General features: G+C 41.7%; 1 protein-coding gene across 1 annotated transcript in view; it reads right to left on the reverse strand.

Annotated features, from left to right (window-relative positions):
- gramd4a (GRAM domain containing 4a) overlaps positions 1-24,268 on the reverse strand; it is a 146,651-nt gene that overhangs the window by 58,488 nt on the left and 63,895 nt on the right. The gene's annotated exons all lie outside the window — the stretch shown is intronic.

Consider the following 24,268-nt stretch of genomic DNA (forward strand, 5'->3'; position numbering starts at 1 on the left):
CTCCGAACCACCCCTTGCCTGCCCAAAAACTTAATTAGAAATTACAAAAAAAAAAAAAAAAAAAAATTAGGGGGGCAACCAGGGGGGCATCTGGGCTAAGCCCCGGATCTCCTACAATCCTAAATCCGCCCCTGGTTGCCACACTGAATGATCAGCAAACTGCAGAGATGCTAGTCTCCCTTGCAGCTTCAGTTTAGACCACACACACAACACACACACGCATGAAGTCAGATGCTTAAACCCCTGTACACACACACACGCATGAAATCAGATGCTTAAACCTCTGTACACACACACACACACACACGAAATCAGATGCTTAGACCCCTGTACATAATTTACACCTCCATTCTACTTGCGTTTTCTAAAGCCTGCTTGGTGGCACCTCCTCCAGAGCGTGCAGAGCAGGGCGGCAGCCAGCAGGCTAAGGTGTCACAGGGAAATGTCTGAATGCTCAATTATTTGATTGAAAACTTCACAAATCGACTTTCAAAACATGGCACACTTTGCATGTCTTTTTTCAGAACATTGTACTTGCGCACAATTGCTGATGGGAAAGACCGAATGCCCTCACTGGGCCTACAAACCCACGATGCCAAAGGAAATGTTTACATTTATTTTTAATTTGTAGGTAGTGGGCGTGGTTAGGGTTAATGTTAGGATTATGGTTAGGGAGACTGAGCCTGCTATGGCATTTAAAAGACATTAATGTTAATGACAGATGATCCACCATCATTTTCAGAGAGTTAAAAGTAGGCCAAATTCACCAAGGACTGAGGAGGAGAATAGCAAACATTTAAAGATCATGATGATCAATGAGGCTCAAGTCTAATTGAAATGGAAACTATATGGTAAAATGACGTTATAAATAGCCCTACCAGTAGGCTACAGCTACAGTTTAATTAAATTGTATTTAATTTACTAAAATGTATACTTTTTATTGTGTTTATCTTATATTCTGCCCAATATGGTACCAGTCGGTTATCTAAATTTAACCGAAAAATGCAGAATTGAAACAATCATTTCCATCGCGCATTAATATTGTACATTTTTAAATATACATATTTAACTCATAAGAAACAATTAAGTCATCCGAGTTGTACACAGGTTGTATGTCTTTAGCCCACACAAGAAAACGATGGGTCGATTATGACTCCACACCGCACCCCCTCTCCAGTCTCCTCCCACAATTATGACTCCACACCGCACCCCCTCTCCAGTCTCCTCCCACAATTATGACTCCACACCGCACCCCCTCTCCAGTCTCCTCCCACAATTATGACTCCACACCGCACCCCCTCTCCAGTCTCCTCCCACAATTATGACTCCACACCGCACCCCCTCTCCAGTCTCCTCCCACAATTATGACTCCACACCGCACCCCCTCTCCAGTCTCCTCCCACAATTATGACTCCACACGCGCCCCCTCTCCAGTCTCCTCCCACAATTATGACTCCACACCGCGCCCCCTCTCCAGTCTCCTCCCACAATTATGACTCCACACCGCGCCCCCTCTCCAGTCTCCTCCCACACTATTTTTAGACTAGTCAGTGGATTACATAACTGAGGAAGATTAGAGTCAGTGAATCTAGTCAAAATTCCCATGCCTGGAAGGTAATGAAAGCCTATAAAAACACAACCGCTATCAGTCTATAGTTGCACTACCAAAACAAACCTGTTCATTCCTTTATGTACATAGCTGGCAGAACAAACACCAACACAAAACCTTCGAACAACTTGGTGTGTGTGTGTGTGTATGCGTGTGCGTGTGCGTGTGCGTGTGTGTGTGTGTGTGTGTGTCTATGCAGTAGCATCCAGAGCCGTTTACAAATTAACTGATTAAATGCCATCAGAATAGTGCTGGACAACTACAGCAGATGCCAAGTGGAAAGGCTAGGGTTCACATGCACTCGTCTCTCACACATGCACTCTCTCTCACACACATACTCACACACAAGGGTCCACACGCATTCACACACACGCAAGACCCAGCACACACCATATCCAATGGAAATGATGAAATACCTCCCTCCTAGGCAGAAGTCATGCTTAGGTGGTGTGTTTTGTTTGGGCCCATGGCGTTATTTTAGGAAGCAAGAGAGCGAGAGAAACACAAGCAGCCTGAAAGACGACCATATGGAAGCACAAGGCAACAGGTTTACAAACGATACCCAACACATTAAATGTTAGAGATTCTCACACAGTACTCAATTCTATTACATACAGTGAATACTGGTACTCAATTATATTATATACAGTGAATAGCTACTCAATTCTATTACATACAGTGAATACTGGTACTCAATTCTATTACATACAGTGAATACTGGTACTCAATTATATCACATACAGTGAATAGCTACTCAATTCTATTACATACAGTGAATACTGGTACTCAATTATATCACATACAGTGAATAGCTACTCAATTCTATTACATACAGTGAATAGGTACTCAATTATATTACATACAGTGAATACTGGTACTCAATTATATCACATACAGTGAATATGTACTCAATTCTATTACATACAGTGAATAGGTACTCAATTATATTACATACAGTGAATAGGTACTCGTGAATAGGTACTCAATTATATTTATGGGTGCAAAGGTACACGTATCCGTACCGAACCAAACAAGTTTCAGTGTGTACCGTACCGTACCGAACGGCTGTGTAGTGTACCGAACGAATACAACGGTATGTTAACCACTAACGACCGCCCACCGGGGGCTGTTTTTTCTCACAATCCAATATAATTATTATATACATTTCTTTTTTTTTACAAGTCGATTATTAATTTCAATATAGAATATTCGTTGACAGCCCTACAAGTACAATTAGTTACTGCACACTACATCACCCCTGAGTGGAACATGGAAAGCCAAACTTTCCCCCACTGTACGGAAAACCGTACCGAACCTTGACTTCAAAACCGAGGTACGTACCGTACCGTGGTTTTTGTGTACCGTTACACCCCTAATTATATTACATACAGTGAATGGGTATTCAATTATATTACATACAGTGAATGGGTACAAATAATTTTTTTACATAATGTGAATAGGTACTCAATTATATTACATTCAGTGAATGGGTACTCAATTATATTACATACAGTGAATAGGGGTGGGAATGACCAGAGACCCAATGATATAATATATTGTCACAATATTGTAATATCACGATGTTGCAATTGACCTGTCTCAAAACCCTGCCCCTTTTCTTGATCCTCCAATCACAACTGTCGCTTACCTCGGACAAACCAAGTTTGTCCGAGGTAAGCGACAGTTGTGATTGGAGGATCAAGAAAAGGGGCAGGGTTTTGAGACAGGTCCATTAGGGACGGGTACCGAATCAGGTACTTTTATTAAGGGTACCGACCGAATCACGTCGGTACTACCGAGTACCGATTCACGTGAGATCCGCCGGTGCCACATTTCGGTACTGTACATTTTTTATTAAATTTTTTTTTTTAAACCTATGAAGTGTGCCGCACGTTCACGTCAACGTTCACGTGCACAACACACGCTTACCTACCGATTGGACTTGATTCAACAACAAAGCAGTCGGGGCAATGACAAGCCGAAAACGGTTGCAAGAGTTTGTAAAGTGTAAAGTGTACACTTTACAAAGCTAGATGCAGACAACACTCGCTGCAATATTATATATTATATATATATATTAAAAAATGGTTCTAAATAAATAATAAGGATAATAAATTATTTGAAGTTTGGCATTTAAAAAAAAAATCAGGTAGGTAGATTTTTAGAGACTAAAGTACAGAACAATGCTACCATTGGGTACCGGTATCGATTCACAGGTACCGGTTCAAATGTGAAAGGTACCCAACCCTAGTTGCAATAGAGATTTATTACCTTTTTTCAACAGTAAATTATGTTCCCAACAGAAAACATCTGCAATACGAATATGTAAATCAAATATCTGTTTGAAGATAATGTTTTCAGTCTGTTCACCTTATTCCAATAATTTGGATGGTAGCAAAATTAGATTGTCAAGCAAAAAATATATTAAAAAAAATGTATGTTGCCATATATTGCTGTATCACTTTTCCCCCCTGACGCCCAACAGTGAATGGTAACACAAGAACAATGAAACTGTGGAAGATGTGGTGGAAGCAGCCCAGTCATATCAGGGGAGGTGAGGGCTTGGGTGAGTAACGTTGTGTATCAACGTGACGAATCAAATGAAAAGCTGAGCATACAATGAGATGAGACAGGATGAGAGGAGACAGGATGAGATGAGACAGGATGAGAGGAGACAGGATGAGAGGAGACAGGATGAGAGGAGACAGGATGAGATGGGACAGGATGGGATGGGACAGGATGGGATGAGACAGGATGAGATGAGACAGGATGAGATGGGACAGGATGAGATGAGACAGGATGGGATGAGACAGGATGAGATGAGACAGGATGAGATGGGACAGGATGAGATGAGACAGGATGAGATGGGACAGGATGAGATGGGACGGTGTAGAATGGCTTGGTGTGGGACATTCTAATGGTTTGTTCCTTAGCTATTTGACGGTGAGTCATACTATAGAAGGGACCTTATGCAACACATAACCCTATTAGTTGTACACAGCAACAAGGCTTCTTTGTTTCTCCATTTAATCTCATTACGTCTCACTGTGTTAACATACCTCGAGGGATCCTGTGCAAACTCTGGAAGAGTGTTTGAAGTTAAAGCCACTACATGTAGGATTCCACACTGAACTGGAACAAAAAAATGGAAGGACTCTCTGTTTTGGTGTTTTAATGTAGTAATTTGAAGGGATTTCTGACCATGTTTATCAATTATCAAATGGTAAAAAAAAAACTGTTCGATTTTGCATGAAATATGTGTAACAACCCACAAATTGCTCCAACAACTTATGAGACATAATTTGCGTATGGAAATGTCATCATATACTCCCATGATAATGTTCTAAGCCCCTAAACCGTCAGATTTGTAATGGATGCCTAACCAAACACAACGTTTATTACAGATGTATGACTAGAAAGACACACACAGTGCTGAGCAGCATCTCCAATACATCTTCAGGCTCCCTGCAGCTTTCAGACGATGTCATTACTTCTATGTGACATCATGTTGACCTGCTATCTCTCCATAAAGATCCCCCCCACCCCAAAAAAGACACAAATGGGTCTCAGAGGGTTAATGATAGAACATAGCCCGAATGTTCAATCCACCATTTGACCATGACCCTAATCTGAGCCGTGGAGTAGTTCATGTTTTGAGTTTTATGAGAATAGCGCCACCATGAGGCCAGATTACTCAGAACTTCACAGACCTCCTTGCTATTTGGTGGAAGCAAAACCACTTCCTGTTTATCTGTGCATACGTTTATAAGTTTAAGTTTATTTATTTACCCAGGGACAGACGGACAGTGCACATTAATCAACATCTTCAGTTTCCACATCAATGTAAATGTGCCAGAATTAGCTAATGAGCTACTTTTCCTCTGTAGTCCCTGCCTAACATGCATGTTTGTTGTGCATGTTTCTTACAAGTGACTTTTATTACTTTTATTATCATGAGTATATTATCATTACTATTATTTTACAAATGGTGAAAGGTTTCCTTTCTGTTGTTGTTTTTCTTTGCTCATAGAATTTGGTGTTTGCTATAGGCTTATTTTAGTTTCTGGTATATATTTGTTTTCAACATGCTACATTATCAAGTCCTTACTCTGGAGGTCAAAGTTGACTGGCATTCCCAAGCTCACCTCTATGATGTCACTTCCTGCCCTCATGGTATAGCTCCCATTTTTACAAGCTATCACTGCTAGCCTATTACACTGAAGAAGGAACACGTTCCGAAACATGTGTGTATTATAGGCTGCCATTAAATTAATCTGAGAGTGCTGGTCCGGCCTTCGCCTTTTTCTTCATAATGTTTGGGATTTCAGCACCCAGTGTTAGATACTGAGAGCGCGGTCTAACTTGACTTTGTGCATGTTTCTGAAATATAGATATTATATATACACATACAATTAAAACAGGTGCAATTCTCAGTTACATGGACCTTTAAGATGGCTTTACATTTTCCCAAAGGGACCATATTAGTCAGATGAAGTACACTCTGCAGATTATTCCCAGTCCAGGGGGCACAGTAGGAGAAGGCTAGGCAAGGACCCTTGGAACCTGGTAAGAAAGCCACCTGGTGGAACAAAGCAGAATGATGCTGGAGATCTGTTTCAGGAGATTACATAGATAATGAGGAGTCTGCCCAGCGTGGCCTTGTAAATAATACAAATGAAATGTTCTGCATAGATTTATTGACCAAACCATCAAGCAAGAGGACCAGAATTAGTAACGGGGGTCGTATGGTTTGGCCTATCAATTCTCAAAATGTCACATTTGAAGATGCTAGTCCTCAGATTCCACACAGCAAGTTTGGTGAGAATCAGATGAACATGCAAGGGGGGAGTAGGGAAATGTGTCATTCAAAATGGCGGACAAGGTCCTTATGGCTGTATGTTGTCTATGAGTAAACATATGTCATGTATTGACTGTATGAGTCGAATTTCCTGACTGTATGACGGATGAGGAGATGCACCCATTTTAAAACTGAACGTTTGGCCTAATGGTGGCGCTAGAGGAAAGGTCATGGGGTCATGAATGGGCACTGCAAATTTGAAGATTCAAATAAAAGCTATTGGAGTTATCATGTTCAAGTAGATCTCCTGCAGCAACGCAACGGCGGTCAGGGTGAATCCAAGACATCAGAGACACGGTCAAGACTTTGCTATGGAACTATAAACTAACTATAATGGAACGTTGACGAGAACTCATGCTACTGTACATAAGAGCACACTACAACATGGCCTGTAAAGGCCTTCACAAACTACACAAACACCATTGCTAACTTCAACAGACCCCTTTGATGCAAGCTCCAGGTATTGACAATTATGCTACAGAACAATACACTACCATAGTCATTTTAATTGATTAATTCATGTTCTCCGTTATCACCAGTGCAGTCAATTTAGCCATCTCAGCTGTGTTGTGCACTAGTGTTGTCAAAAATATCGAAGTAACGATACATATCGATACTGAATATTTAAAACGGCTTCGATACTCATTTCCCGAAATACCGATACTTTCTGCAGTATCGGTACCAGCTGGCGAGTGTTCTACAGCAAGTTGTTGACATGCTGTTCAGAGCGCGCTTGCCCCTCCGCCTGCTCCAGCCCTCCCCCTCACAGTCACAGAGCCGTCTTCAGTTTGTAAATAAACATTTTAGCAGTGCCAGCGCGGATCTCCATAAAGAAATTAAAGCGGTTCATGACAGCTGCTCTTTCAACGTCACTGTGACTGAAGCATTAAACCATTAACTCTAGTTTAATACATGATACGTTGTCTACTGATGGCGCATAATATCAACAGCTGATTCGTTGTAACGTTACAGCTACCAGCTAACGTTAGCTACTGCTAGTAGTTAGCTCCGTTAGCTTAGCTGGCCACCGTTATAATTACTGCATGGAAACGGAGTAACGTTAACGTTTAAACGTTATGTCGAGGTCATACAATACTACAGTCGACATAAGGTTAACGTTACCCCGTTTCCATCAAGTGTTTAAATAGCAGCAATCTTGTTGAAAATATAACGTTACTAAAATGCTCCGAGCATAGCCCCCCCCCCCCTCTCTCTCTCTCTCTCTCCCTCTCTCTCTCTCTCTCTCTCTCTCTCTCTCTCTCTCTCTCTCTCTCGTTATCTTTAAATAAAAATCGAAACTGTTACTAACTGTAATACAGTCAGGTACATGCAACACAGATTACAGTGTTTACATCTGTCTGCTTGAGAAAATACCATGTTCTGCATTTGCAATAAAAATTATTGAAGTGAGATGAACAGTTATTTTTAAATGTGTGATCTAAAGGGTTTTAAAAGTATTTATCTTCTCTTATAGTACCAGAGAAGCTGAGGAGAATCAACCAGCAACAAAAGCTAAATTTGTTTAAAAAAAAATATATATATATATATATATATATATATATATTTTTTTTTTGGTATCGAAATGGTATCGAAGTATCGATACTTTTCAAGGTATCGTATCGAAGTCAAAATTCCAGTATCGTGACAACACTATTGTGCACCACAGAAGGTGGACAGCTCTCACGGGCAGCCTGTGTGTGGATGGACAGCTCCCACACACACACACACAAACAGAAACACACACACCCACCCACACAACGCATACTCAGGCAGCTGGTGCACGTTTGGTGTCAGAGATGGTGAGAGAGAGTAAGGGAGGGAAGGGAGAGAGAGTGTTTATGGACAGATAAAAATCCACTTGCATATTTTCTTTGCACTTCCACTTGCACTTTCCCCCCGGGACAATGGGGCATGCGTTAGTGTCAATAGCAGAGAGATCCTTGTAGTGTTTGTACATCCCCATCCAAGACTGAGCTAAGAGTGCAGAGCAAAGCACCACAGGGCAGGTCACACAGACACACACACAGACAGACTGCAGGCCAGAGAGTTCAGGGGGATCCATTCTGGTGCTAATGGATGTCACGCTCCACCGCGCCCACAAGTACAATTACACCAGCCAGAGAAAAGAGGTCGACAGAAATAACCAGGGAGGAAAGCTGTGTTCTGAGAGAGTGAGTGAGTGGGTGAGTGAGTGAGTGAGTGAGTGAGTGAGTGAGTGAGTGAGTGAGTGAGTGAGTGAGGCCCAGACAAGGAAAGGACTGTTATTATTGGAAGCATTCATTAATCCTGCTGGTAATTTGTGTTCTGTTCAAGCCGATCTCTCCTACAAGCATTCAGCTAGAGACGAAAAAAGCAGCCAACGCTAGCCGTGTAGCCAGTTAGCTTGGCAATACACTAGATCAGCCTGAGGTACTTTTCACAGTCACGCCTACTTAAACACAGACGCCGTTCCTCTAGATCGTTATTGTATTTGGCGTGTATAGAAACTGCCGGCAGAACACTTTTAGATAGTTTGAAATGTTTGTTTTGTTAGTGTGTCAAGTTAAGTCAAGCAATTACTTTCCAACACTGGCGCCATTGAGCATTCGTTACAGTACATTAGATCCGTGTTCAGGCATGCCTCTTCAGTCCTCCCCTGTGGTATTTCAGCATTCAGCTGCAAGATACCTCCTCATTTCCCAACCTGGACGTTTAATATTCCACTTATGAATCTCCCGGTGACCTGAAAGTAAGAGGCAATGACTATTTTTGGGACTTGATCGTCTACAACATGATTTATATCCGTTTGTTTAGTCCTAAAGTTGTAGTTTGTGAACAAACACCCCCTAGTTTACTCCCAGATTTGTTTTCCCGCCAAAAAGGCGCGGCCTGATCACAGATCAGCGCAGATGGCGTGACGCCGGTCTGATGTATAGCTCAGTGCCCTGAGCTACTGAGAGCTCTGAAGATCCCAAACGAGGCCCCGCCTATTTGACTCTGGTACGATATGCCATGTTCCACATCCAGTATAAGTCACGCCACAACAGTTTCATAAAGCGAGCCGCAGGTATCGTGCTAACCAGGGTTAGCTAAAGCAGATGAAGCTGTGGAGCAGCTAGCAAGGTTTTCAGACTCTCGAGTGCTGGGGGGAAAGGGCAGCGTTTTGTGTCGTTACTATTTAGCAAGTGTAAGAAGGATAATGTGGACAATGCTGTCCGAGGTGATGATCAAAAAGTACCTTACGGATAAAAGTCTAATCTACGAATTCCAATCTGGCTTCAGAACATCCCACTCCACTGACACATGCCTTCTCTATTTGAACGACCACATCAAGCAAGAGGTGGACGCGGGCAAATACTGCGGCATGGTCATGCTAGACCTACAAAAGGCCTTCGACACTGTCAATCACACCATTCTGATTGACAAGCTAAAAGCAATTGGTTTATCAGTGAGCTGGATACAATCCTACCTGGAGGGGAGAGAACATATGGTGGAGGTAAACGGTACCCTATCCCCCCCCCTCACAGTGAACTGTGGTGTTCCACAAGGAAGCATACTAGGACCACTACTGTTCCTAATTTATGCAAATGACATGTTGTCAGCTTGTGACTGCAACTTGTTCCTGTTTGCGGACGACTCAGCCCTGCTGGTCTCTGACAAGAACAAGTTACAGGTTGAAAAAACCCTCAGCTCGGAACTAGGCAAAATCTGCATATGGCTCGCCGACAACAAACTATCATTACACATGGGCAAAACAGAGTCCATTCTCTTCGGTTCAAATAACAAACTCAGCAAAACAGACGGCTTCTCAGTTACAGTGGGTGACAATATTGTCACAAGGAAAGATGAAATTACCTACCTAGGTTCCATCCTAGAGGCTAATCTTTCCTGTGATAAAATGGCATCCAATGTAATAAAAAAAGTCAATCAACGAACTCGATTCTTGTACCGGATCTCCTCCCTGGTAAACAAGAATACCCTGAAGACTCTGGCAGGAGCACTCATTCAAGGGTACTACGACTATGCTTGCACCTCATGGTACCAAAGCACCTCAAAGGCACTAAAAACCAAATTACAAACATCTCAAAACAAACTAGTCAGACTACTGCTTGACCTGACTCCTAGAACCCACCTCACCCCTGCACACTTTGCCAACCTAGGATGGCTTAGAGTAGACAACAGAGTACAGCAACTTGCAATGGGCCTGGTCTACAAGATACACTACACGACCAAGGTACCCATGTACATGTCAAAATACTTCCCAAAGGTCAGTGAATACCACGATCACAACACCAGAGGGAGCTCCACAAATCATGTAAAACCCAGATTCGGCTCAAACAAGGGACTAAACACGTTTTGCAATTATGCCACAACAATGTGGAACGCCCTACCCAAAGCTGTAAAGGAATGTAAATCACTACCCACCTTCAAAAACACTCTCAAAGAACACCTACGGGAGACTGCAATTCAAAACTGGCCCCTACAAATGTCCTAACCCAGTTGTACAATAAAGACCAAGCATGGCTTTGTCAGTATTCCAATGTACAGCCCCACCCAACCCCACCCCACCTACCCAACCTCCTCCAATGTACAGTTTCCATGTCAAATGTATGTCAGTATTCCAATGTACAGTGTCCCCCCCCCCCTGATTAGGGAGATGTAGAGAAAGGTGATGATTTAGGGAGAGGCAGAGAGAGGCGATGATGATTTAGGGAGACTCAGAGAGAGGCGATGATGATTTAGGGAGACTCAGAGAAAGGTGATGATTTAGGGAGACTCAGAGAGAGGCGATGATGATTTAGGGAGACTCAGAGAAAGGTGATGATTTAGCGAGACTCAGAGAGAGGCGATGATGATTTAGGGAGACTCAGAGAGAGGCGATGATGATTTAGGGAGACTCAGAGAGAGGCGATGATGATTTAGGGAGATGCAGAGAGAAGTGATGATTTAGGGAGATGCAGAGAGAGGCGATGATGATTTAGGGAGATGCAGAGAGAGGCGATGATGATTTAGGGAGACTCAGAGAGAGGCGATGATGATTTAGAGAGACTCAGAGAGGCGATGATGATTTAGGGAGACTCAGAGAGAGGCGATGATGATTTAGGGAGACTCAGAGAGAGGCGATGATGATTTAGAGAGACTCAGAGAGGTGATGATGATTTAGGGAGACTCAGAGAGAGGCGATGATGATTTAGGGAGAATCAGAGAGAGGCGATGATGATTTAGAGAGACTCAGAGAGGTGATGATGATTTAGAGAGACTCAGAGAGGTGATGATGATTTAGGGAGACTCAGAGAGAGGTGATGATGATTTAGGGAGACTCAGAGAGAGGCGATGATGATTTAGAGAGACTCAGAGAGGTGATGATGATTTAGGGAGACTCAGAGAGAGGCGATGATGATTTAGGGAGAGACAGAGAGAGGCGATGATGATTTAGGGAGATGCAGAGAGAGGCGATGATGATTTAGGGAGAGACAGAGAGAGGCGATGATGATGATTTAGGGAGATGCAGAGAGAGGCGATGATGATTTACGGAGACTCAGAGAGAGGCGATGATGATTTAGGGAGATGCAGAGAGGCGATGCTAGAAGACATACAGCCCACAGCAGCAGCCCTGCAAAACAACATACAGTAGCTTCCGTCTTCAGCAGCAATGGACACTGTTTACCTGCCACAAAAGAGTATTATAACCTTCTCAGCACAAGGTGTGTGTGTGTGTGTGTGTGTGTGTGTGTGTGTGTGTGTGTGTGTGTGTGTGTGTGTGTGTGTGTGTGTGTGTGTGTGTGTGTGTCAATGTCAAGAAATGAATGTGCACATTGCATCAGAATGATGGAAAGCAGTGAGTTTGTGAACGTAAACAAGGAAGTAGACAAGAGACATTTAAACAAGAAAGTAGACATGGAGACATTTAAACAAGAAAGTAGACATGGAGACATTTAAACAAGAAAGTAGACATGGAGACATAAACAAGGACATAGACACGCAGACATTTACTGTAACCTCTTAAGCCCTAGCCCTATTTTCTGCAAATCTGCCAAAATATACATACCTAAGTAAATGGAAGATTGCTCCACTTCTACAAGGTCCATTTGCATGTTCTTGGTATCTAGGGACATCTATGCATCTCAGGGAATGTATTCCCAGTGTGGGAAATATTGTGTCTGTTACTAGGCTTGAGTAAATTGTAATGAACCAAAGGAGAATATAAATAATTTTTTCTTTTCTGTTTCCATCTTTGATGGTGAATAACACCATGCTAAAATTGACCAGACATGAAAAATTGCCACTGAGATCATTCAGCACCTTCTTGAGATCACGTGTACAAAAAGTGTATATTTCCAACGATACCCCACGTGGGGGGGGGGGTGCAAATAAGGGAACTAGGTAAAAGTTGACGAGCGAAAACCAGAAGTGAATCTGACTTCAGAACACACAGCGGTGGATGAGGAAATGGATTTTGGAAAGCTTTTTTTTTCTTTTCTTTTTTTGGTTTTACTTGGACGTCTCTCAAAGACCCATTTCTGAATGGATTTATATAAAATGTGGACGTGTACTACATAAGACTTCAGGCTATGGAACCGTGGTGTTTTCCAGCTTATGGAATCTTGCAACCACTACAGAAATATGTGAGTACACAAGTTCAACTCAAGTTCAGACCTCTGTTACTCTATTTCATTAGCACTATAAGTGATTTTCCTTTTTTGCATTAGTAACTTCAGAATGTTATCTTTCAAAAGAGACCAGGCTCATGCATGTGCTACAAGTATAAAGTATAAAGCTAAGCTTTGCAAAAAAAGTATGCAGTCCTCAAGTTCAAGTAAGAAAATTGCCACTTTTCTGGGTGCCTGTTAAGAGGATACATTACCCTATTATGGCCAAGTCGCACATCTATGGATCGGGCCAAATCTCCCTTTTCCTTTTTTTGATCCACTTTTTCTTCCTATTTTCTATTTTTCTCCCATCCCAATTTCGTATTTCCAATTCTTCCTCCCCTGTCTTGAACGTTGCTAGACTATGCCTCCCACTGGTCGGCTGTAGTGAAGATAGAAGCCTTGCATCACGTGTCCCCTCCGGTACACGAGGAGGCAGCCTGTCGCATCTTTTCACCGCACCAGCTCGAACTCTCAGTGGCGAGGAGTAACGCGTGGGAGGCTCACGCTGCCCCCGATACTTCCTGTTTCCGCCGCACCGGTGTCACCCAACCGACCTGTAGGAGTCGCTGTCCACAACGTCCAATCCCCACCCACCGGCTTTCCCACCCCTAACACTGCCAATTGTGTTAGTATGACGGCCGGCCAAGCCGGTAGCAACGCCGAGAGCTGGGCTCGAACCCAGCATCTCCTGCGTTGGTGGCGAGCGCCTTGCCCACTGCGCCACATAGCCGCCCCAAATCTCCCTTTTCCAATGGGAGAGTTCAATCTGGATTTAGTATCACCAGGCGTGCAGCAAAAACCGTGAATGAAATCTAAAGTGCAGTTACTTTTCTATAATGTAAATTTATCCGCCATTTTTCATCAGATTGCAATGCTGTTATTTGCTAGACGTTCACATAAAGGTAGAGAAACCAACTGCGTTCTAATTTATGGCAATAATGTTCAGGTTTGTTCCACCCGTGAGATATCCCGAAAATAAAGGAAATTTCTTTTTCTTTTTAAAGAAGTCGGATGATTGACAGGGGCTGGCGTGAGCTGGGAAGTGTTGTTTTTAGAAATTCGAAAAAAAATCAAGTTAGGTTTTCGCCAAATCCTTGTGTCAATCCTCGCCTTTTTCTGACTCGATGATGCCCTGAGATTTCTATAACTCATATTTCACTAATAACACATATTTTGATCTGCAACGTCTAGTTTGAAAGTAAAAATCCGAATTTCATTCAACGGTACAGGCTTGTGCACCACTGGTATATGTACGATAATTAGCTCGCTTGTTACAGAAACAGCCAATTGAGAACAGGACTGAAACAGAGAGGTATAGAGGCTGCTAGACAATGTTTAGACCTACAGTATATTAACTTGTTGAAAAGGACTGAAATACAGTCCCCTTTAATTATTCCACTTTTTTTCTTTCTTCAAACATTGCAGTAATTGTGTTTCACTGGAGTACTTTTACTAATTACTGTACATACTGTACAGGCACAAATGGGATTCTTCATTTGTCTCCCTCTGGCCTCAACTGAATGGTTACGAAACCTGCCATGTTTACAACTGGGTCTGGGATTCTTTCAGAATGAACTGCTCTTAAGGTATACTGTGTATATTAATTAAAGAGCACTCAGTTCAGTTCAGTGCACATACACAATGATGTCTCCGATGGTCCTAACTAACACATAAACTGAAATAAGACAACCCGGTCAGATTATGCATACAGCCTGTATTCAGACATTGTGCCTTTAGACTCAGACTCCAGATGTGCCCCTCCCTCATACGTCAAGTGGAGAGGGCGGTCCTTGACAGCGTGTCTCGGTTTTTCAAGATAGCATTTTATTTGTCCACCTATACGGCTCAATAAAATAATATGCCTTTGACAACAAGATATTCCTTTATTGATTAGGGTATAGAGGCTGCTAGAATGCATCATCGGAGTGGTATTTTCAGCAAAAAACATTATTAATAATAATATTATTTCGGGGACCTAGGACCATATTAACTTGTTCAAAAGGAGTATCACACGGTCAACAACACAATAAACTTATTTTGCCTGAGGCTAGAGGTTACCGACTATGCTTGCCCTCCTCTCCCTCCCTCTCGCTCCAAACCCCTGTCTTCATTGATACATTTTCAATCCCTCCATCCAAGCGCGGCCCTTCGTTGCCCTCTCTCTTCCTCCCTGCTATAGACACCCAATGTACTATGTTACACAGAGACTCCGACTCAGCTTCTTCCCCCAGGCCATCAGAACACTGATCCACCCACACCCACACACACACACACACACACACACACACACACACACACACACACACACACACACACACACACACACACACGGGTCACTTAAAAAATAAAAAATAAACATAACTATATTGTATACTAGTATTGTATATAGGACTCATTACCTTTAATTCTTAAGTTTAGCATTGTATTGTATCTTAGTACTTTTTATCATGTCTATTTTTTGTATTTTATTTTTTTATTATTTTTTAAACAAACATATAAACAAACATGACAACACACGATAAGATATACAAGCATTAATTGTCAGGGCACATCCAATGAGATCACCTTTTAGTTAGTTGTTTTATATAAGATATACCCATAATACCTGTTATCTAAAAAAAAAAACCTACACACATATGCTCAGCTCGAACCCCCCCCTCCCGGACCCCACCTTGAGAAGTACCTCCACTATCCCTCGCACCTAACCAGACACTACCATTATAAGCTAGCTTTTATTCTCTCCACCACTTCTAACCACATTGACATTTTGGATTCATTGAGACCCAGAATTCTTGCTGTAGATATTTCATGGTAAATTACATCGAGATATGTAAGAAACCAAACTTTACGGCACATTTTTTCCGGTTGAAACCAGCGTGATGCGATCAGCTTTTTGGCTACTGTGATACCCGATAAAACCAATCTCTTTAGCTGTGGATTCACTGCAAACTCAAAAACATCATTCAACAGCAATACCGAGGGGTGTACAGGTATATTCCAAGATACGAGTTTTGGTATTTGTTGGGTCACATCTTTCCAGAATGCCTTAACTGGTGAGCAGTCCCAATACATGTGCATAAATGTCCCTTCGTCCCCATTTGTACATTGGGTGCATTTGGAATCTTGTTTGAGCCCCATTCGGCACAGTCTTATAGGAGTCAAGTATGTCCTGTGAATATAGTTAAGATTGATTTGTTGATGATCCGGGTTCCTTGATGTAAGTCGGACATTTGCCCAGGCTCCTTGCCAATCAAAGTCATTTTCCAGGTCTGGTATATCCCTCCTCCAGACAGAGTCAAGTTGGAGGGTTTCATACGAGGACGTTAGTAATTGATGATAAAATTCTGAAACAAAACCTCTCGATGTCTCTCTTGAGTAGAAGAATTTGTGGTATCTGTGGTGTTCAATTGGTCTGTCTAATGGAACACCGTGAGACTTCAAACATAGCTCTAACTGTTTGTGAAAAAGCCATGTGGACTTGGTGAGATTAAATTTTTTGCGTATTTCTTTATCACTACAAAAACCCTGTTTGTTAAAAACATCCCCTAATGAGTGTATGCCTTGCTCTTCCCATATAGGGAATCTTATAGGTCGTTTTCCAATTAAGAGAGCATTGTTATTGAATAAGGGAGTATGATTGTGCCATTCTTGTGGGTTAGGATTTTTTTTTTGTGATTCACGCCATATCCGGATCGCATGAGTAATTATGGGGCCAAATTTTCGTTCACAGTGCTTGATTGGTAGTTTAGTGTATGCTATGTCCTTCAGTCTATGTGGGGCTACTATGTTTTCTTCTATTTTTCTCCAAGATGCTAATGCTTGGGAGTCAAACCATGTTGTCAATGGACTTAATGAGTACGCCTTAAAATATAGGAACAAATCTGGAAATGCCATGCCACCATCTGCTTTATTTCTCTGTGCGGTGGATCTTTTTATACGTGGTGGTTTGTTATTCCAAATAAATTTGTATGTGGAGGAGTGTAATCTTTTCCAGTAACCCTCTGGAGGGGGTAACGGTAGCATTGAACAGAAGAAGTTGATTTTAGGTAGTACATCCATCTTAACTATTGATATCCGTGCTTGTACTGTGTTTTTAAGTTTTGCCCATCTATCAAGGTCGTCTTTGATTTTGTTTTGGATTTTTGTGTAGTTGTGCTTCACCGTTTGTCTTATGGTAGGGAATATTTCCACTCCCAAGCATCTGAAATGTTTTACCATCGGTATCTGTCCTGGGAGGGTTGTATCTTTTTTTGCAGGGGTGTTAAGTGGAAGGAAAGCCGACTTCGGCCAATTTATCTTAAATCCCGATAAATCACCAAAGTCCTCAATCAACTTGAGCAGATGAGGCAATGTGGTGTTGGGGTTTTTCATGAACAATATTACATCGTCCGCATATAAACACATTTTTTGTTGTGTGCCCTTGATTACGATAGGTTCTATGGATTGGGATTGTCTTATATATTGTGCTAAAGGCTCTAATGATAGATTGAACAGTCCGGGACTAAGAGGACAACCCTGTCTGGCAGAGCGTGATACCGGAAATATTTCAGAGATGATTGTGCCTGTTGTAATCATGGCCGATGGGTCTTTGTATAATACTTTAATCATATCGATGAATCCTTTTCCTAACCCCATCCTTTCTAGCACTGCCCACAGATACGACCATTCCAGCCTGTCAAAGGCCTTCATAGCATCCAGGGACAGCATCGCCTTAGGTATGGTGTCCTCCTTGTCGGCATCAAGTACGTGCAGTATACGTCTTATGTTCTCAGTGATCAGGCGGCCTCCTATGAAGCCAGTTTGGTCCGGGTGAACTAAAGACGTCATATGCTTTTGTAATCTGATGGCTAATACCTTAGAGTACAGTTTGATATCTGTTCCGAGGAGGCTTAAAGGTCTATAACTACCGCACTCGTTGGGGTCTTTGTCTTTTTTAAGGAGGACTGTTATGAGTGCAATATTGTCAATTTTATGGAAGTTCCCCTCCTTGACTGAGTATAAGATCATATTTAGTAATAAGGGGCCAATTATGTCCCAACAAGAAAGGTACATTTCTGATGGGAAACCGTCTCTTCCTGGAGCCTTACCACTTTTCATTGCGGTTATGGCCTTCTTGAGTTCCTCTAGTGTGATCGGTATTTCTAACTGTTTAGCGTCATCCTCTGAAAGTTTAGGGAGAATAATTTGATTAAGAAATGTGTCCATTTTGTTTTGATCGAAGGTCATTTCTGATTTATATAAGTCGGAGTAGAATACTTTGAATGTATCGTTTATTTTTACAGGATCTGTTACAAGTACTTGTTGTGCTCTAATGGTAGTTATATCTGCAAATGTTGCATTAATTCTTAATCGCATGGCTAATAGGTGGCTGGGTTTGGAACCATGGGAGTACTGCTGTTGTCTTGTGCTGCGTATTTGTATTTCCGATTGTTGTCTGTATATGGCATTGATCTCTATTTTTAGTACGTTAACTTGATTTTCTAGTCGAGTTGAGTTGTTGTATTTCAGAGAATTAAATAACGTTGAGTAAAGCGTTTCCAGCTCATCCAGTTTTGTGCTTTGATTCTTGCGCATTTTGGAGGAAAAGCTATCCGTGAAGTCTTTGATCATTCCCTTTACCGACATCCATATTATTCTGGGGTCTTGCACCGAGTTTGCATTCTCCCGTTGGAATACTATAAGAGCTTCTTTGAGTTGTGTAATGAATTCCTTGTTGTTAAGCAGCAACGAGTTAAATCGCCATCTTGGGGCTCGGGAGGATAGTATACCAAATGTACCTTTAAGGAGTAAATAACAGTGATCTGCGTTGGGTATCATTTCCACTTCATAATTATCAAATAGTCTCTGTGATGCAAAGACATAATCTATTCTGGATAGTGTCTTATGTCTCGCAGATCGACAAGAGTACTTTCGGGTCGTGGGATTAAGTAACCGCCATAAGTCCTTTACACCTGTAATCTTTGACCAATCCTTTAATGCCTTCGATGAATTCTTTTGTTCGCTGGAAAAGGCGAGGTAAGATTTGTCCATCCTTGGGTTCCAGATGGCATTAAAATCCGCTCCTATTATAAATGAGTAATCGGGAATGTCTAACATTGCATTGGTTAGTGTAGTGAAGAAATCTTCTTCGTACAAATTTGGGGCGTATACCGCTATCAACGCTATTTTCCTGTTCTTATGTTCAATCTTAGCTATAGTTATCCGACCTTCTACATCAGACCATACTCCCTTTAGTACAATATTCAACTTACGTTTAACGACTATTGCTACACCCCGAGTTCTCGTACCAATAGAGGAGTGACTGATATTATGGTATATGTTGTCCGCTAATTTACCTATGTCTTTCCCTAGAATGTGTGTTTCGCTTACTGTAGCAGAGCAATCTCCACATGTTCTTTTTTCATCAGTGTGAGCACGCTTTTGCGTTTGAGTTGGTTATTTATTCCCCCGGTGTTCCATATCATTATATTCAAACTAGCCATAGTCTATACATGTTGCATTGTAATTTTTGGTAATGCTTCTAGAGTGCGAGGCAATAATAGATATACATCCCACTAGTGAGGTCCCGTTGAGAGCCGAGCTTAAAAACATACATATATACAAATAAAAATCCCCTACCCTTCCCTCCCACCGAGAGTCGTACAGGATTGTGTTCCATGAACACAACCTTTGCGTATGACTCCCTCCCTTGCACCACCGGATATCCCAGAATGATCCAATTATCCTTAACATTCCTATGTATACCATAGGATCTAACACTCTAAATTCTACCATAAGTAGAATGTCGACTGTGGCTTGGCCACTTACCCGTAAAAAATAAATAAATAAAAATTTAAATGAGATAAACTAAAAATAAAGACCAAAAATAAGCTTCAATTGTCATGCCCTAATCACTTACATTTTATATGAACTTGTGTAATTTATAGTAACCCATGAATAATATGAAGGTATTGAACTGAAGAGAGAGCCTCAATAAATCAGAGAGAGCGGATGAAAAAGAAAAAAAACAAGTAAAAGGAAGAGAACATTAACTTAGATCTTAAAAGAGCATTGCTATGCTTAAACATCTAAAGTATAAATTGGAGAAGTAGTGAAATTATTTCCCATTAATAAAAAACAGTTTTTAAATACGTATATGCAGCATTTCCCCTGACCGGGGTGGGCGATGATCGTTGTGTAGAGTGATCTTTCAGCCGGCCGGCTATGATGGCTCTGTGGTTCTGCATCTAGATAGCTGTTGATTATTCCCCCGAGGGGCTTCTGGTAGAGTGAATGACCACGTATTGCTGATATTCCAGAATGCTCCATATATCAAAGAATGCTTCGATGTTCTAGATTATTCCAATATGTCATTTTTACATTGTCTGAATGTTCCAGTATGTTCTGGAGTGTTCCAATCTTAAATCCAATATGTCCGCAATAATATAAACACGTCGGGGAAAGCATTCAAAAACTCTGAGCACGTAGGTCTCTCTGTCCCAAATCCTCGGTTATTAAAGGTTGTACTATATGGTGACCTTGCATAACTGAGATTTAAAAGGCCATTTATACACTATTCTGCGTGTTGTTCAGACAGGAATTTGGCTGCATCTTCAGGCGAGTTGAGGAGAACCTTTGCTCCTTGTTTGTCGACGATGCGAAGTATTGCAGGGTATATTAGTAGGGGTCTGTATTTCCCCAGGTATAGTTGAGACATCACCGTCTTGAACTTGGCACGCAGTTCCACTACCTCACGACAATAATCTTCAAAGCAGTGTATTGGTACCTCCATGTATTTCAGATTGCCTTTCATCCTGCGAGTTTCACGCATAATCATTTCTTTTATTCTGACTTGGCGCAGTATAACTAATATCACTCTGGGCTTAGCGTTATTGCCAATGGAGCGGGGTCCCAATCTGAAGCACTGATCCACCTCCGGTATTTTAGGAAGGATTCCTGTTCCCAAGATTTTCTGTAATTCTGTGGCAAACTCTTCAGGGTTTTCACATCTCACTGATTCGTCCAGACCGACAATACGAATATTCAGCTTGCGTTTTTGATATTCCATCTCGAATATTTTGGCTTTCTGTTCTTTATTGATTCGCGTGAGCTCCAACGTTATTTCGCTGAGCTCCGTCTTGATTTCATTGTAGTTCCCCTTCATCTCAGCAGTTAGGTTAACTTTGTTAACCTCTACTTCATTGTAGATGCGATCGAAATTTTGTTGGTGTGCTTCCAAGCCAATTTCCAGTGCCACGGTGCGCTTAATATGTGCCTCGGCATCCACCCTTAGCGCTTCTATTTTGCCTTCGATAGATTCTTTGATAGCATCTACTTTTTCGGTTATTGTTTCGGTTATTGACTTCTCCATTTTTTTCATTTCATTTTTCATTTCCCGGATGATATATTCCGAGTCTGAGGAGGTGATTATAGGGGTTGAACTTGGGGTGGACATCCCGTCAATATCCTCTGCGATTTTGCGAACGTGTCCCGCGGCCATAGGGGGGTCTTGCGCTTGGTTTTGGAAGCGTTTTATGATCTTTCCTTGTTGTTGGCATCTCGAATCTTTCAGTCAATATAGTTAGTTGATAATCTCAGTTGATATATGCGTCAAGTTTTAAACGCATTGGTGGTCTATAAATATGTTTTTAAAACGGAAAAAAAAATAACGGGTGAGCAGCTGTGTCACATGCGACTTACTCCATTCTATAGCTGTCTATTTTATTATCTATTCTATTTTATTACTTGTATTTTTTTGCACAATCAAGGCGGGCATGGCCACCTTCATTTCACTACATGTCTCGTGTATGTATGTGACGAATAAAGCTCTTGAATCTTGAATCTACTTGATACAGTACATCCTATGACAGTACAGTGACATTGTGGAGCCACTTGGAGTCTGTAAGCTCTCTGGATGCTGACATGTTGGATCCATTGCAACTTTGCGTGAAAATAACGATTTTAACATTGAAATCAGTGTCAGCATCCAGAGAGCAGACGTTTTGTTTAGTGTTAAGACAGACATTTTATAATTTCAACAACTTTGTGGGGAGTTTCATGTTTGAGGTACTACAGAATGCATCAGAGTAAGACAAATGAAGTTACATGATATACAGACACCCACAGGGTGCTTAGATTAGATTCAAGAAGTTTGCCAGTAAACTGTAACAGTAATATACAATAGTGCAATAGTAATATACCTAATTTAATGACCTGTCCATTGTATAACATATATAAATTAGTACTACCGACAGAGTAATTAATAAAATGTTCATTTTACCAGCTGTGATATGTAGCTAGCATAGCATAGCGTTACATCACCAAGCCAATACCAGGCCAAAAACAGGGTATTGGTGCTGGAGAATTTCCTAATTTATAAAAAATTTATATCAAAAGCCACGTGGAAGTTTACATTACTAAAACATGATACCAAAAGCCATGTGAATCGTTACATTATTAATCCCCAACACCAAAAGCCACATGGAATATTACTAGGGATGCCCCGATCACGTTTTTTGCCACCGATACCGATCACCGATCGTCTATGAGCCATATCGGCCGATACACTGCCGATACTGATCGTTTTTGGTTTTATAAAAAAAAAAAAATTATATATAATTATTTTTTTTATTTTTTATAAAATATATATATTATATAATTATACTTGTAGTTGTATTATCTGCGAGACATCGCCACCATGCAACAAGTCAAAATGCTCGCTATCTGCAAACAGCTCCACTGTCTGTGTGTATACTCTGCCCTGGTCAAATCACATTCAGCATGCCCTCAGCGTCCCCAGTCAGAGCGATAGTTCAACTTGACTAACAGGGTCTGAAACGTATAAGATGTTCGCAGTGTTCAGTTATGAAGCATGATAGCTAATTAGCCAACAGCTGCAAAAACGAATAATGTCAATTATGTTATAAGACATTGAGATTTGGGACCATGATTTGGGACCATGTTGGAAACCATGTTGGAATCATTGGGCCCATGTTGGAAACAAGTCAACAGACTTTCGCATGTTATCCTTGTACCCCTTGTTTTTATACTTTTGTATAAATTGTATGTACTAAATAAAAATCAAATCAAATCGATATCAGGAGCTATCTGTAGCTACTGCTAGCCGGCTAGATAACGTTAGACAACGCCTCTTGTATTAAACTAAAGTGAACTATTTAGTTTACTGGGTCATTTCGTTTAAACAGTGAGCTAACGTGAGCTAACGTTAGCTACCTAGCTAACGGAGGTCTCATGCACTCGACTATTGCCGGAGCATTTGTTGATATCAGGAGCCATCAGTAGCTAGCCAGCTAGATAACGTTAGACAATGCCTCAAAGGTGAATAGTTGACTGGATCACTTTGTTTAAACAGTAACGTTAGCTAGGTAGCTAACGTTAGCTCACAGAAGTCTCATGCACTAGACTATTGCCGGAGCTTGTTGACATGACGGGTCTGGGAGGGGGAGGGGGAGGTGGAGGAGGAGGGGGAGGGGCAGTGCGCTGCAGCAGCTGTGTGCCTGAGAGGGAAGTCAGCGAGTGAGAACTCCGCTGAGAATTGGATCATGTTTTGCGCGCGTGTCTTCGATCGGTTTTCACGATCGGCGAAAATAAAGCATTATCGGAATTCACCGATCTCATATTTATACTGAATATCGGCCGATACCGATCGCTGGCCGATTGATCGGGGCATCCCTAAATATTACGTTACTAAAAACATGATACCAAAAGCCACATGGAACGTAAGGTTATTCTATAACCCTAGTTATATGAGTATAGCGAGCGCTCTGCTCTATTGGAACTATCCCTTTATCCAGTCTAATATTGAATAATTTTCTCCACATGCACACACCCATCCGCCTGGCCACACCCACATCCGCTCCTCTAAATAAGCGGGGTCGTGGCCCCACACCATCAGCTCCTTCCCAAGTCTTTCACCACCGAAGGCGAAGACCACGGGGCCCTCAGTGAGTCAGAGCAGTGCGCTCGCTATACTCATATAACTAGGGTTATAGAATAACATTACGTTATATGAGTATAGCTTACGCTCTGCTCTATTGGAACACAGGAGCTGAGCAGAGCGGAAGCTCAACAGATGTACCCGCTGAGGCCCCCCACAACCATCAGAACCGGGGAGGACCAGAGCGCCCTGGACCCCCCTAGAGGAGGACGGGAGGGAATCGGATCCGACTG

This window comes from Notolepis coatsorum (assembly GCF_963971535.1).
Source record: "Notolepis coatsorum genome assembly, chromosome: 15".
Taxonomy (NCBI): domain Eukaryota; kingdom Metazoa; phylum Chordata; class Actinopteri; order Aulopiformes; family Paralepididae; genus Notolepis; species Notolepis coatsorum.